Consider the following 17,723-nt stretch of genomic DNA (forward strand, 5'->3'; position numbering starts at 1 on the left):
ACATAATTTATGTGTTAATTAGAGTTAATCGTGTGGTACGTTAGTAAATTTCATAAATAACATATTTATTTTAATTAATTTCTGTGCAATTGGCTTTCGAATTATAAGAATATAAGCTTAACGTCTGTCTTCTACATGTCAAATGTTATTTTGATAAAAGGCAATATTAATATGTTTTAAATTTGTAATCCAGCCGACTGAGTTCAAAATCGTTTTCTGATATTTACAAATTTGCCACTGAAACTGTTTTAGCCATAAAATCTTCGTTCTAAGTCCGTTTTGACACATTCAAATTGTGTTAGGTTCATAATCATGAGATCTACATGTTAGTAAAATTATTTTACCCAGTTTGAAACTTTTAAATTTCGTGACTTTAATTAATTAATTACTTTTCTATATAAAATCGTAGAAAATTCATATCTCCTTCGTTTTAAATCCGATTTTTGTGATCTTTATGTATGTGAGATCGTAGCGATGCGTAGAATCATTTTATAAACTTTTCATACTGTTTTTATATGATTGGTGTACTGTTCTAATTGTAGCTTTGTTTGCTCGTGTATGCTTTCTTCGATTGTTTGTGTGATCGATGATCGAGTTTAGACGGAGAGCAGTTTTGGTGATCAAGATGAAAGCTTTGGAAACAAGTAAGACCAGCAGAACCAAAAGGATAAGCAAGAGCATTTGGATCAAGGCAAGTATAGCATTTTGATTTTATTTCTGTGACCATGATCCTGTGACTAGATTAATGTTAAGTAATAAATGATAAAAATGACTTTTTAGCCACTTGATGATTTATCTGTAAGTGATAACCGGGACAACAGTGCAACCATGAGGGCTATAATGGCTCTGGCTTTAGCTCAGTATGGAGACCTTTTCTAGCTTGTTAGAGGTTCCCCGAAAGGGCGGAGGGGCTGAACCGACACGGGTATAGTGCGAGCTCCTGTCCCTATGTGTATAGGCTGCGCGTCATTGTGCCATTCGGAAGGGGGGTATCTATATCTGCTCGCGAAGGAAACCTTGCGGCCCTAACATGTTAGACGAACTTTTGAAAGGCTTCATAGTGATCCCTGCCGACCTTCCTTGGAAGTGGGTTAAGAGGCTGATCACCTCGGGCGAAAGGGTAAATCATGACTCATGGGTAAAGATGTACAACCTCTGCAGAGTGTAAAACTGGTATACTAGCCGTGCTCACGGTCATGAGCGGCATTGGGGATTCTTGCATCGACGATGATGATTCTTGTGTGTTAAATATGCCCATTATTTATTATTTAATGCTTTACATTATTTATGTCACATTGATCATGAGATTGTGGGATATATACAATCTAGTTGCTATACTTGTGGAGTTCGACATGGACTCATTCTTGCTATTTGCCCCAAACCTCAGGAGAAGTTTAGACTTGTGATCAACCAGTCAGTTGGATCCTGTAGAGAGAAGTTAATGCCCGAAGTTTGGAGTTGTTTATCCGCTTTTGCTATCAAAGGTTATCTCTTTTATACTAAATACGTTATGTATTTATGCATTGTCTTTTGATATTACCCCTTATTTGTAGCTATATGTGAGATTTGGCTTCTAAAACTCACATATGGTGCATATCTGATTTTGTCCTTAAAATCGGGTATTGCAAAGTGGTATCAAAGCAATGCTGACTGTAGGACGCAAGCCTAGTTAGAAATTTGTCGTCTTAAGGTTTTGGAATTGTCATAAAATCCTTGCTCTATAAACCTTGGTATTTTCATCCATACTATATCCCTATCCTTGCTATTTGTCTCCACCTTGTTGCTTATTTTAAAAGTACGTGTTCTCACCTTCACTCCTTGATTCAGTATGCTATTAGATCCTTTTCTTACCCCCTTCTTGCGTTTTTGAAACATAAGTTTTAGGATCTTTGCCCTTAATGAAGAGAACGATAATATCGCAAGTTGAGTGAAGTGTGCTTAGTTGGTTTGTTATTATGCTTATGTTTGATTTAGATCTTTGTAATGATTGCAATGATCTTGTGGAATTACTTCACAATTTCATTAGTTTATAGACCTAACGCATAAGGATTAATGAAATAAGTAGTTGGGTTTGGCTATCTCTTGTTTCTATCCCTTGCTGATTTCTGGAGCAGTTTGAAATAATGCTGGTGTATCTAAAGGTCCGATCGTGCAAAGTTTATCAAATTTTTCTGGGAACAACTAGACTTCAAGCTCTTTCTCTGACCGCAAGAATCACCCTCATAGCTATTATGGTTTGGAAGTTACAAAAATCACTAGATGATACAGATGTGCTGTCCAGAATCTGGACCAGTTTCGGGAACTTGCTGTTTGAGACAAATATAACTATAGAATTTGGAAAAGTTTTCTATAGAAAAGTTATAGACGACTTGCTAAGCTTTCCAACGGTATAAGCTGGAACTTATTTGGATAAGTAGAACCTGAGATATGATATTAACAATTGGATATTTCTGTTCTATATCAAAGTCTGGACAGTTTTGGTATTCCCTATTTTCGGCCAAGTTAAAGACAGAATCTGGGAAAACATGGTATACGAAAGTTGTAGAGGATTTCCTAAGCTTTTTAAAAATGTAAGGATCATCTCTAGATGAGTTAAGTAGCTCAAGATATAATTTCTGGAAGTTACTGCACCTTTGCTGAGACATTATCAGGAAGGATATTATGTTTGGTTATTTTACCTATGCTTAAAGACAGAACCTAAGGAGGACTTCTACATGAAAGTTGTAGGGAATTTCATAAGTTTTCTAACGATATAATCTGCAACTCTATCGGATTAACATAATAAGAGTTATACATGTTTTACTACGCTGGTATTTTTCATATCGCGAGGAAATTTCAGGATACCTGTTTGCTCCACTGCACATAAGTTCTTTGGGATGTCAGAAGTTCTCAATGTTAACTTGTCTGGAAAGTATGCAAGCTACCTTTCTTGATCCCCTAGTTGACTTTTCTTAAGGGGGGTAGCCCAATTAAAGAACTACAAGAAGAAGTGGTTAATAACTGGAACATCTACAAGGACATCAAGTGCTCGATATGTTGGTTTGTTTCAAGATATCATTCTATTTGGAGTGTGCTAATACCAATGGAGGTTTATGTCATTAGTGATACTCATGGATTAAGAGTTGTGTATGAGGATCAGATGACACCAAAGTCTACAGAGTTGTATGTATAGTGTGAGAGTGAAGCAACTTAATTGTGATAAAGGTACCGATAATTGGAACTTAGTGATGAAACTAACCTTGGATCAAGAGACTCGGTACAGCGAATTTAAAAGACTATATGATGTGTAGCGTCTAAAAAGGATAGGAGAAATAAGTTTAAAGAAGGCCTACTACACTAGGTGTCTCGTCAATATTATAGGAATACTTGAGAGGCTACTTGGAGTAAGAGAGTGGAATCATTGCTATGAAGATATAACTACTTAAGAAAGTGAACAAGATTCAAAATCTACGTCTCTTTGATAACCGTTTTCCGAATCTCGAGGACAATTTTTGTGCTCATGAAAATATAGGAAAATAATATTTTTCATTAAATTAAAATTTATCATAAGGCTTAGCAATATTATTATGCATACATGCTGGTGCATATGTTTTGATGTGATGCTTGTTGCTCCTTTATGTGTTGATATTAAGAAAATTGTTTAAAATACGTTTAGTAGATCGATCTTCCTTATTCGGCACGTATTTATCTTTTATCTACAACCAAATTTCTTGTTTCTAAGCTCAAATGTTTTTTTATTAGGAGCTTCCTAAAATCTTTTCTTTGTCACTCAAAGCACTTCTTTTAGTTCCTCGTCCATCAAGCAATCTCTACAAACTTTTCGGGAATTTTTCCATCTTCTATTCTCACTTTTCTATGAGCATAAATCTAATTTTTAGATGTCCCAAATTATCTTATCATGAGATCCAAATACGTTATTTGAGTTCCTCATATTCCATAATGTCTCTGAGAATTTTTCCCGAATTTTCGGAGCTTTCGGAGTATTTTTCGTGGCTTAACTACTAATTCTAAACTTTTCTAGAATTATTTTATCAATGAAAATAATTAATTCGAAAATAATAAATCTCTTATTATTTTTCCAACGTCAAAGCCCATAATAAATCCCAAAAACCATATAGTTATTTACTAATGAGCTTTAATAATTAATTAGGCCTATTAGTAAAGATGAATGTTGCAAATCAATTAGTACCATATCGCTAGTTGACGTGGAGGTGTGGAGTTTCTCTACCTATATATATGTACCAACCCCTTAGGCAAAGCACACCAAAAAAAAACTACCATATGAGAAGCCTCTAGTTTGGAAATTTTTAAGGTAGTAAAATTATATTTTCTCGTCCTCTCTATATCGCCAATGGCCAATCCCGATGACTACTCAAGCGATCGTTTTGCAGCTCTGAAGTTTACCTTGCCTGCCTCCGTCCGTCTCCAGCCAGGTCATGTAGAAGTCGGATCTTGATCTTGGCTAGCACCAGGATGCCTCTATATCTACTGAATCTAGTCTTCCGTACATGCTATTCGTCAATGCTCGATCTCCGTTACCGTGAATCTGCAACCTACCGAAAATCCTATGAAGGTACATGTCCTAGGTACCAGACCTGAATTTTGCTCTCTAACTTGCCCAGATTGTCTTCTAGTCATCACGTGCCTTTGATTAACCTTTTCTCAACAGAAAAACTAGCTGCATCTATGCGTGACCTTGCTGATGAGCTGCTGGACTGCTCCCAAAACTCCAGAACCCGCCGTCAACTTCCTGGTGTCGAGAGCCATCTAATGCTTGGGACAAAATCTGCCATGGTCATCATTCGTTATACACTAAGGTTTCTATTGTTTCATTATCTTCGATCCATTCAAGTTACGTTGAGAACATAGTGACATAATTTATGTGTTAATTAGAGTTAATCGTGTGGTACGTTAGTAAATTTCATAAATAACATATTTATTTTAATTAATTTCTGTGCAATTGGCTTTCGAATTATAAGAATATAAGCTTAACGTCTGTCTTCTACATGTCAAATGTTATTTTGATAAAAGGCAATATTAATATGTTTTAAATTTGTAATCCAGCCGACTGAGTTCAAAATCGTTTTCTGATATTTACAAATTTGCCACTGAAACTGTTTTAGCCATAAAATCTTCGTTCTAAGTCCGTTTTGACCCATTCAAATTGTGTTAGGTTCATAATCATGAGATCTACATGTTAGTAAAATTATTTTACCCAGTTTGAAACTTTTAAATTTCGTGACTTTAATTAATTAATTACTTTTCTATATAAAATCGTAGAAAATTCATATCTCCTTCGTTTTAAATCCGATTTTTGTGATCTTTATGTATGTGAGATCGAAGCGATGCGTAGAATCATTTTATAAACTTTTCATACTGTTTTTATATGATTGGTGTACTGTTCTAATTGTAGTTTTGTTTGCTCGTGTATGCTTTCTTCGATTGTTTGTGTGATCGATGATCGAGTTTAGACGGAGAGCAGTTTTGGTGATCAAGATGAAAGCTTTGGAAACAAGTAAGACCAGCAGAACCAAAAGGATAAGCAAGAGCATTTGGATCAAGGCAAGTATAGCATTTTGATTTTATTTCTGTGACCATGATCCTGTGACTAGATTAATGTTAAGTAATAAATGATAAAAATGACTTTTTAGCCACTTGATGATTTATCTGTAAGTGATAACCGGGACAACAGTGCAACCATGAGGGCTATAATGGCTCTGGCTTTAGCTCAGTATGGAGACCTTTTCTAGCTTGTTAGAGGTTCCCCGAAAGGGCGGAGGGGCTGAACCGACACGGGTATAGTGCGAGATCCTGTCCCTATGTGTATAGGCTGCGCGTCATTGTGCCATTCGGAAGGGGGGGTATCTATATCTGCTCGCGAAGGAAACCTTGCGGCCCTAACATGTTAGACGAACTTTTGAAAGGCTTCATAGTGATCCCTGCCGACCTTCCTTGGAAGTGGGTTAAGAGGCTGATCACCTCGGGCGAAAGGGTAAATCATGACTCATGGGTAAAGATGTACAACCTCTGCAGAGTGTAAAACTGGTATACTAGCCGTGCTCACGGTCATGAGCGGCCTTGGGGATTCTTGCATCGACGATGATGATTCTTGTGTGTTAAATATGCCCATTATTTATTATTTAATGCTTTACATTATTTATGTCACATTGATCATGAGATTGTGGGATATATACAATCTAGTTGCTATACTTGTGGAGTTCGACATGGACTCATTCTTGCTATTTCCCCCAAACCTCAGGAGAAGTTTAGACTTGTGATCAACCAGTCAGTTGGATCCTGTAGAGAGAAGTTAATACCCGAAGTTTGGAGTTGTTTATCCGCTGTTGCTATCAAAGGTTATCTCTTTTATACTAAATACGTTATGTATTTATGCATTGTCTTTTGATATTACCCCTTATTTGTAGCTATATGTGAGATTTGGCTTCTAAAACTCACATATGGTGCATATCTGATTTTGTCCTTAAAATCGGGTATTACAAGAAAGGAGACTGATTTCATACTTCAGTGAAAAGCTAAGTGGTCCAACTCTGAATTACTCAGTTTATGATAAAGAATTATATGCTCTTGTTAGGGGTTTGGAAACTTGGCAACACTACCTTTTGCCTAAAGAATTTGTGATACATTCAGACCATGAATCTTTGAAACATCTTAAAGGCCAACTAAAACTGAACTGAAGGCATGCAAAATGGAGTGAATTCATTGAGTCTTTTCCTTACGTTGTCAAGTATAAGAAAGGGAAGGATAATATGTAGCTGATGCTTTGTCTCGACGTCATAATTTGCTTTCACAACTTGATAGTAAAATTCTTGGATTAGAAAGTATAAAAGAATTATATGCTAATGATTCATATTTTGCTGAACCATATTCCAAGTGTTGTGGCGGCGAGGGATGGGAAAAATTCCATTTGCATGATGGTTTTTTATTTCGAGCTAATAAACTTTGCATTCCAGATTACTATTTGCATTTTGCTAGTGCAGGAAGCTCATGCAGGAGGACTTATGGGTCATTTTGGTGCAAAGAAAATAGAACAAGTGCTAACTGACCATTTCTTTTGTCCTAAGATGAGAAGAGATATGGAGAGGCATGTTCTTTGCTGTGAAACCTGCCACAAAGCTAAGTCCCATTTGAACCCGTTTATACACTCCTCTACCTATTCCTAGTGTACCTTGGAGGATATTTCTATGGACTTTGTCCTTGGTTTACCACGAACCAAGAGGGGAAAGGGTTCCATATTTGTTGTGGTTGATAGATTTAGCAAAATGGCACACTTTATTCCCTGTCATAAGAGCGATGATGCTTCAGACATTGCTGAGTTATTTTTCAGAGAAATTGTGCGTCTACATGGAGTGCCACGTACCATCGTATCTGATCGTGATACCAAGTTTTTGAGCTACTTCTGGAAAACCTTGTGGGGAAAACTGGGGACAAGGCTGCTGTTCTCCACAATGTGTCATCCTCAAATGGATGGACAGACCGAAGTTGTGAACCGCACAATGTCAACATTGCTGCGAGCTGCCCTAAAGAAGAATTTGAAATTGTGGGAAGAAAGCTTGCCTCATGTGGAGTTTGCATACAACAGGGCAGTATATTCGACCACAAAATTTGGTCCATTTGAGATTGTCTATGGGTTCAAACCTACTGCTCCAATCGATCTTTTGTCTTTTCCTATAGAGGAACATGTAAACTTTGATACAAGCAAGCGAGCATAATTTGTCAAGATGCTTCATGATCGAGCTAAAGCAAACATTCAGAAGATGACCAAGTTATATGAGAAGTGAGCCAACAAGGGTCGTAAGAAGATGTTATTTGAACCGAGAGACTTGGTTTGGGTGCACTTGCGCAAGGATCGCTTTCCTGAACAACACAAGAGCAAGCTGCAACCCCAAGGCGATGGCCCATTTAAAGTGCTTCACAAGATCAATGACAATGCATATGAAATTGATCTCCCAAGTACGTATGGTGTGAGTACAAGCTTCAATGTCGCCGATTTATCTCCTTTCTTTGGACTGGACGAGTCGAGGACGACTCCTTTTCAAGAGAGGGAGGATGATATGACCACGCCAGCAAGCAATATGTCACAAGCTCTAAGTCAAGCTACAACCACTCAAGTTTTACCAACACCGACACCAGCCAAGTCATTGATGGACCGATTACATGTAGTCGTGCAAAGAAGCTACAACAAGAGGTCCACGCGCTACTTTGTGAGATTCATTTTAACATTAATGTGAATTTATATACTACCTAAGTGTTGTACCTTGATTGTACTCAGGTATATAAAAGAAGGGAAGGATGAATAGGACCCTGAAGAATGGACCAATGCATGTCCCAAAAGACAGACTAGCAAAACGGACCAGAAGAGTAAAAAATAGACCAGTCTAAGTCAAGAATGGACCAGTGCAAAGAAATTTTCGTAACTTTTTACTCACAAAAGCTATGAAGGCCCATGAGGACTTATTGGAAACCTTGTCGAACCTACTTTCCAATGAATCTAGTGGCGACCAGTTTGGATACTCTATATTGCCTGTAGACCAGAATTAGTACAGACTGCTCAGAAAGTCAACAGTCTGTCGTGATAGAATATTGGTACAACTTGCCGAGTAAAATTTTACCAATCTACAATGTTTCATGCTGGATGACATATATTGCTGGAAAGCCCTTTGAGTCTAGTTTCACAACCAAGAAACGGTTCATCATTTGGACTTACCAACAAGTAGTTATTGTCAGTTTATTGGAAACTGCTCTAGAGGCCAACAGTCACGCGAAGCCAGTTCGGGAATCCATTCCGAGGGGACCTTTCACATTGCCTTCCCTCAGAAAATCTATTTCATTTTCATACCTATCTAGGAGGGTTGTTCCTAGTATAAATATTCCCTACCTCTAAGCTATGAAAAGGACCTTTGATCATTTTGATAAACTACATGATATTGCAGGCGCGCTGCTGAGTGCCTTACTCAATTTTTGTTCTTCCTTGTTCTTCTTGGACTTGTGAAGTGAATACTCTGGGTTCCCATACTTCTTGCTCTACGGCTTCCATTCAGCTACGCCGTATTGTGTGGACTAGTTCTGGATTTTGGTTCTACGGTCGTTCAGAGATCAAGTCATAGTCTTCGCGGTTTCGGTGCCTCTCTCCCCGTCGCTTGGTCACATCCAACCTTTGTCAGGTATAAAGCTAGTTATCCACTGTTCGCAGCAAGTTATCCTTGTTCTTTTGATCTACTGTCGTGAAGATCGGGCCACCCTTGTGCTGATTCATATAGGTAACCTATCAGTACAGGGATCAAATGACTAAACAAGAAGCAATAGAACCTCGCTGGAGCGAGTGAGACAAAGAAGCTAAGAGAATGGAGCAAATTGCTGAACAAGAAGCAAGAGAAATACAAGAACAAAATCGAAGATGGTTGGAAGAGTATAAAGAGACATCATTGCAAGATGGAGAACTATCTTAGGCTTCCTTAGACAATGAATCCTACAAGCAAGTACTCTTTCCAACCTAGTATTGTCGGTAGACTTTATATTCCACAGCCTTGCCGTAAGGTAATAATGGTAGTTATCTAATTACTTTAGTACATTTATTCTTTTGCATGTTTAAAAAGAAAATAAAAATCTCTTATTGCTTTATTATAAAACTTTGAAAAGCTCCAAAGGATTAGACTTATGGTTTACCCCGTAAGAATATCCACTATGGTAGCACAAAAATAAATTTTCATTTCTTTGCATTATAAATAGAAAAGCACAAAAAATATATGAATCATGCTACACATTCATATCTGCTCATAAAGATAATCAATTACTCATCTACCTAACCGCTAACCCATTATCATATTCTAGCCTTGAGTTTTGGTTTTCTTGTTGGAGTATATATTTGTAGGATTAGACAACTCAAGTGTGAGAAAGGTCAGTTGGTCATCACTGCTAAGCATACTCTAAAAAGATCATTCAAGCGAAATATGACAAATATCTAGCTTGGGGGAGGAGCATCCCCTAGTTATCAGGTAATTATACCTAGGCGATTTATCAAGTCTATTTTATAGTTGTAAAATACCAAAAATATGTAGGCACATGAAGGTCCACTTATGTTGAGTCTTTAGTTAAATAAAATCTAAAAAGCAATAAAAAGAATTTTGAGTTAATTAGAGTGCTTCTAGGGTCAACTATGAACTATAAGCTTTGTTTTGGAAATGATGAATTGTAGCTCTACTAGACTTCTTCAAATACATAGTTTTCAACATTGAGTTCTCCTAAGTTTTGGATATGATTGCTTTAACTTGATAATTTACTCTGAACTTGAAACTTGTGGAGTAATATGCTTGAGCTAAGTCTAGGTGATTGACGAATATGACATAAGAGAGTTTGAGTTGCTATTTATCTTATTCTTAATGATGCTAAATTCTTGAGATTTATCTTTTGAAAATTTCAAACCCTTACATGATGAGCTCTTGTATGACAAAGTTGAATTCCTACCAAAGCCATATATAATACATATTTAGATTAGGAAACCGTTGCTCATTTATGCTACTTGCTTTCCATCGAGTTTAGTCAACCTTTGTCATATACTTAAGAGAGTCTTGTCATGCTTTTAAAATCAAAGTCACTAACACACTTCATCCACATTACTCTTACCCCAAGAGTAAGCACAACCATTTTCCACTTTTATCCATTTCCACCTCAGAGATGTTTTGCTCCTATACTGGGAGAAAACACCCCAAAATATTCATAAACCCATATGACAACCTTTATTTGCTCTAAGTTATTTATTGTTATCTCTTCAATCAATTTTTGTATCTAAGGATGCATGTGCATAAAAAAGAAAAGAGTATGAACATAGCCCAAGTTCTCCTGAAAATTCTGAAATTTTAAAAAAGAAGAGAGATTAATTTTGAAGAGCAAAAGTAGAATTAGAATTAGCCACCACATATACACCTATCCACCACATTCCACACACATGCACATCTTGGTTTAATTGTATGACTCAATTCTCTATATATCCTTTATTTGACTTTACAATATGTTGACGGTTGATAACATCAACTTTTATTAGAACTTTAAACCCAAAGGAGAACATGAAAACACACTAGTCTAGGGTTTTATTTGACAATTTCCACAATTTTTGTATATTCTGTATTTTCTAGGATGAATTTTAGAAAGCTGAAAAGATGGATTCTAGTGCAAAATAAACACAAAACTTATCCACCACGGGAAACATCATGGGAAGACTCAGGAAGGATCGAGAAGACACCCGAAGCAATGGGGGGCCTGGCGACTGCCAAGTGGGGCCGGTCGGCCCCACCCTAGCGCCGGCCGGTGCCCCCTCTAGGGTTTTGACCCTTCTCTTCTAGAATGTTCCTCCACCGCCTACGCTGAGTCATCTCGGCCCTTGGTTAAGTCGGTTTGATCCTACAGCGCACGTGCATCCCACCGGACTACAAATACAGGGGTAGACCCCCTGGAGACATCAATCAATCCATTATTCATCAAGGCCTCAAGTCATCAAGTATTAAGCGCTTTCAAGTTCATCAAGAGCCTTCTAGTTCATAGTTCTAGTTAGTTAGATTAGAAGTAGAGGAGATCTAATTCTTCATCGAGATCTAGAGCCCCTAGCATTGGTCTGGAGCGCAAGAGTTTGGTAATAGATCTAGTTCCTACTTTGTAGTATGCAATTGTATTATATGTTGTTAATTGCAATAGTCATTCTCTACTTTGATTATATGTCTAGGATAGTTGGTCTGATCTTATTGAATTCATGTAATTGCTCGTATAGCGTTTACCTAATAGATCGTTGGGTAGATGGTAGACAATATGTAGACGAGGTGTCTAGATATCTTGTTTATGTGCGAGTGCACCTTGACATGCTGGGATGTGTGGTAGTCCGCATAGGTGACAGCTGCGTTGATTCCTCTGTAGTCCACCCTCCGTACATAGGTCTAGCATGGGCGCGATCGCGAAGGAGGTGACGCTTGTGTCTTAATACCCTCATTAGTTGATGCCTCTTTACATGTGATTATGATATAAGGTTAGCTTAACAATGATTTCTAGATATAATTACACTAATTAGAGTTATTTATTGATGGAGTTATGGAATTACTTTAGATCCAACTCCCTAGTTTATCCAATGGCTAACTATGATTATGACTAGTAGATGCTCTGATGATTATCCTTAATTATGATACTTGATGATTATGCTATCATTATTATTTACCCATATTTATCTTTAGACCTCTGCCTGTTATGAGTAGATTAGAGAACCTTGGTAATATCATTTATTCATCCTATATAGTTTCTTATCAATATAATAGATTATAGTTGTTGACACCATTTTTGGACACATATCTTTGGGTACGTATCTAGGAGTTAATGAGGCGTAGATCGGCAGGCGAACAAATGGTGACTTGACAGAAGAGTTGCCGATGAGGGTTGATACCGATGATGAAACGACAGAATGTGGCCAAATCCAAGAGTGGTGATGAATCTATGCTGATGACTAATACTGATAGTTGTCGATGACTATGAAAGGCGATTTGCCGATGGTCACTAAGGGAGGCACAGGAATTGTCGATCGGATGGTGATGGTGTGCCGATCGGTTGTGGTAGATAGATTGGTGTTTTCCATAGTTATTAGAGTTTGTTGCGTATGCGGATTCCGTTCAATTTGGAATTCGAGTCCTAGTCGTGTCTGATTGTAAATCTTTTGGGCTGGGTATAAATGTAGACCCCGTAGCGATGTAAGAAGACACACAATCAATCAAACACAAGTTTTTACATCTATTCCAGCATCTACTTTTTCGACGACTTCATCAACTTGCGTATTTCCTTTTTACTACGAGTTTTTCGGAATTCATCGAGTCAACCTCGGCGAGTTCTCAAGTTCCGCATGAATACCTCTTGGCCGTGACATCCGGGCGCATCGCTGTTGTCGGGACCAAAGTATTCGAGTTATCACCTTTGTCAATTGTAAGGTCAAATTGGCTGGCACGTCTTAACGTTGAATCGGGTATTAGCCCTTTGTGTTTGGAGATCTACTTTTGCACCAACACATCTTTTGGCACGCCTGATGGGACTCAATTTCGTCATCAAGATCAACATGTCGAACACTGATTTCGACTTGGAGAACGTTATCCCCGTGATGGAAGCCAATCTCAGAGATGAACAGAAGTAAGCTATGACAAAAGCTATGGAGGATTACAAGCAGCTATGCTTGAAATCCTTCAGTATCAACAGGAGCGGCGAGGTGATCCAGAAGGAAGCATTGCCGATGCCTCGGCAAATCACTTTTGAAGCCAATCCTGATAAATTGCAAGAGATGGTTGACAATGCTATCAATCGTGCTCTAATCAATCAATCCAGTGTGTTGTCCAATACCGTTTTCAATGTTGTGGCTAGAACGTTCAAAGAAGGACAAGTACCACCAGCGTATGTGGGCCCGGCCTATCATCAGCCAAGATCATCATCGGTTACGGCTCCATCGGCAACTACAGTTGTTGCGGGTACAGAAGTTACTTCTCCTCCAAGCACACTAGGGGTAACCAATGGACAATCTACAACAATGAGAACTAACCCAGCAACAACAGAAGGGCAAATCCAACTTACTACAGATTTATTAGCATCAGCAATGTTCGGATCTGTGTTTAAAAATTCTCAAGTTCCTCCCAACTGGTGGGGATATGGTATGCCCCCAGAATTTATGGCAAATAGTTCTGGGATATCTCAAGTGGCTGACACGACAGGCAAGGCTCCTATGGCATCGGCACCCCCAGTATCGCCGATGACTCAAAATCCTCATTATTCCACAACTACCACTGCAAGACCCTTTACTGGAAATTCTCAAATACCAATATTCCAGATGCCTAACGCATCGATAGATCCAATGCCGACGCATCAAAGGTTTATGACACAGCCAGGGTATGTCAATTCAATGATGATGCCCAATTATCAACCATCGGTAGGGCCTACGCTGATGAATGTTAACAATGGATGGACAGGGCAGTTTGTCTTTCCACAGATGCCTCAGCAGAATCATCAGGCTATGGGATTTCAGCAGGGACCAATGCAACCTGGATTTCAGATTCAAGGGTTGATCAACCAGCCGATGAATCTCGGTCAGCAAGTTGGTGGTCAACAGGCGGTGGCTAATCCCATGTTCCCTAGAGATCGAGCACCGCAGAGACACGTGGAAGCTTATCAGTAGGTGCCAGATCCACAACCCGCCCATCGGCAGGATGCTGATGCTTATTGGGCTAATAAAATAGCTGAGGTGATGAGAGATCAATTTGGGATAAAACCCAAAGTCAACACTTACCCTTATCGGACGCTGTATCCTCCTGCATACGACTTAATTCTGCTTCCAAATCGATACAAGGTGTCGGATTTCACTAAATTCTCTGGGCAGGATGACACGTCAACCATGGAGAATGTTAACAGGTTCATCATCCAGTGTGGGGAAGCTGCTAATAGAGATGAGTTAAGGGTTCGTTTATTCTCATCATCTTTATCTGGATCGGCCTTTACTTGGTTTATTTCATTACCTCCAAACTTAGTGATTACTTGGGCCAATCTAGAAAAACAATTCCATAAGTATTTCTTTTCTAGAGTTCATGAGAACAAGATTACCGATTTAGTCAGGCTAAGGCAGCGCAATGGTGAATCAGTTGAAAGCTTTGTGCAAAGATTGCGAGATATTAAGAACAAATGCTATAGTCTGGTTTTTGATGATCGGCAGCTAGCCGATTTGGCTTTTCAAGGATTGTTGCCACACATTAAACACAAGTGTGCTTCTCAAGAATTTGAAAGTCTGAGTCATCTAGTGCAAAGGATCTCTGACCAAGACATCAAAGCTTTTGAACCTAAGAGAGCATGGAACAAAAAGGTATCATTTGTCAATGAGGCAACAAGCTCAGATTCTAATGAAGAACCAGTCATCAGTTTGGCAGAGTGGGTAAAAAATAAGAAGCTGATGTCTTGCCCTTTTGGGCACAAAGAGCCAGAAAAGTTTGCATTTGACATCACCAAAGCCGATAGGATATTTGACTTTCTGCTTCAGGAGGGACAGATCAAGTTGTCACCTAACCATGTGATTCCATCGGCGGTAGAGTTAAAGAAGATCAAATACTGCAAGTGGCATAATGCAACTTCTCATAGTACAAATGAATGCAAAGTGTTTAGACAACAGCTGCAATCGGCTATAGAATCTAGGAGAATTAAGTTTGATAGTTCCAAAGCCCAGAAGCCGATGAAGATTGACCAACATCCTTTCCCTACTAATATGTTGGATGCTAAGTGAAAGACTAAAGTCTTGACATCAGAGGCAGCTGAGAAAAGCGCATCGGTAGATCCTCAGCATCAGATCACTGCCGATGATGCCAAAGGTAAGGGCTTTATCCAGGAAGGTACCAGCTCAGGAAGGCCACCTCGGTCTCGCATTGTAATCACTCAAAGGAGGCATCAGGAAACCTCGCAGTAGCGTGATGATCGGTATCGTCGCCAACAGGAAGATCATCGCAGGGAAGAAGAAAGACGTCGACAAGAGTGGAATCGGCATCAAGATCATTGGAATTGCCCGTTCTTCATCTACTGTTGGGAGCAAAAAATCAAGCTACCTACTATTAGAGGCTGCCCTGAATGCAATGGTTATAATTGGTATGATAGACCAAATCGGTAGTATCAGAACAATGATCGACGTTTTGGTGGGCCGATTAGATGAAGGACATCAGTTCATGATCGGCTGGGGGCAGGCTTAGTGTGCACGATAGGCTTGGTGAGCGTGTTGGCTATTTTCCAAGAAACCAAGAGGAGCTTGAGGAGATGGCGGATGCACGGGTTCCCGATGAGTTCATATTTTGCAGAGATGCTAATACTTATCGTGTAGAGTCAAGGGAAAATCATCGTCAATTGGTAAGGCAACCACAACTTCCTCCATGGTGTCCAGAGGGGTTGACTAGGACAAAGAAAGAAGGCTGCAGCGGGAACGACAAGAAGAACTGAGTAGAGGAGAGAATTCTGCTAAGTCTGGAGATCTGCAGCAGTCAGATCCTAAGGGAAAAAGTCCATCGGCAGACATTAATATAGTGTTTATGTTGCCAACGGAATTCCTTGCGCCCTTCAGTGATGATGAGGAGGTAGATTTTCCCGACTAGATAGCTCAGTTGGCCCTGGTTCTGATGATGGCTATCTTTGAAAAGCCCACCGATAATGAAAGACAACATCTTAAAGCTTTGTTCATTAAAGGCAGGGTTGATCGACAGTCGATGACCAAGATACTTGTTAATGGCGGGGCCGCTATCAATATCATGCCGTATGCAGTCTATCGGAAGCTTGGCAAAGGAGATCAAGACTTGACCAGGACCGATATGATGTTAAAGGATTTTGAAGGAAATGTGTCTCCAGTCAAGGGAGCCATATGTGTTGAGTTGACCATCAGCAGCAAAACCTTGCTGACAACTTTCTTTGTCATCAGTGGAAAAGGTGCTTATAATTTGCTGTTGGGGAGAGATTGGATTCATGCCAGTTGTTGCATCCCATCTACAATGCACCAGTGCTTGGTTCAGTGGGTAGGAGACAATATTGAAATTGTCCTAGGGGATTCTTCATATGTCATTGCATCGGCAGAAGCAGATACTTATGAAAGGACCAGATGCATTTCAGGAGAGATTTGGGAGAAGGATTTTCTCAAAGTCGCTAATTATGAAATTCCACCGATCAGAGCAGTCGGTTATGACGAGGAGTTTTAATGGACAGGTTTGCCGATGATGGAAAATTAGGCTAGGGGTTTACATCGACCGATCATTTAGTAGAAATAGATATAGGTAGTGGTGATAGGACAAGGCCTACTTTATTAGGGCTAAATTAGATTCTGAGTGTAATCAACAGTTAACCGATTTGTTAAAGGAATATAAAGATTGCTTTGCTTGGGATTACACCGAGATGCCTGGTTTAGACCGATCTATTGTTGAGCATCTGTTACCTATCAAATCTGGATTTCGGTCGCATCAGCAGCTAGCTCGCCGATGCAATCCTAATATTCTTCCTAATATTAAGGCCGAAATAACTAAACTCATTGAAGCTAAACTTATTCAGCAATGTCGGTATGCCGAGTGGATTTCCAATGTCGTTCCAGTTTACAAGAAGAATGGGAAGCTTCGTGTCTGCATTGATTTCAGGAATCTTAACAAGGCTACACCGATGGATGGTTATCCAATGCCAGTTGCCGATTTGCTAGTTGATGCTACGGCTGGACATCGGATCATTAGCTTTATGGATGGCAATGCAGGATACAATCAAATATTCATGGCTGAGGAAGATATTCCAAAGACCGCATTTAGATGTCCTAGTCATGTTGGATTGTTCGAATGGATAGTCATGACCTTTGGCTTGAAAAATGCTAGTGCTACTTATCAGAGGGCTATGAATTTTATCTTCCATGAGTTTATCAGCAAGTTGGTGGAAATCTATATTGATGATGTAGTGGTTAAGTCTAGAGATTTTGCGAAGCATCTTGCCGATCTACGAAAAGTGCTGGAGTGCACAAGGAAGCATGGTTTGAAGATGAATCCTAATAAATGCGCATTTGGTGTACCGGCAGGACAATTTCTCGGTTTCATGGTGCACCAGAGAGGGATTGAAATTAGTAGGAGATCTATTGATGCCATTAACAAGATAGTTGCTCCCACCAACAAGACTGAACTCCAATCTCTGATCGGCAAGATAAATTT

The sequence above is a fragment of the Sorghum bicolor genome, chromosome 4 (assembly GCF_000003195.3).
Source record: "Sorghum bicolor cultivar BTx623 chromosome 4, Sorghum_bicolor_NCBIv3, whole genome shotgun sequence".
Lineage (NCBI taxonomy): Eukaryota > Viridiplantae > Streptophyta > Magnoliopsida > Poales > Poaceae > Sorghum > Sorghum bicolor.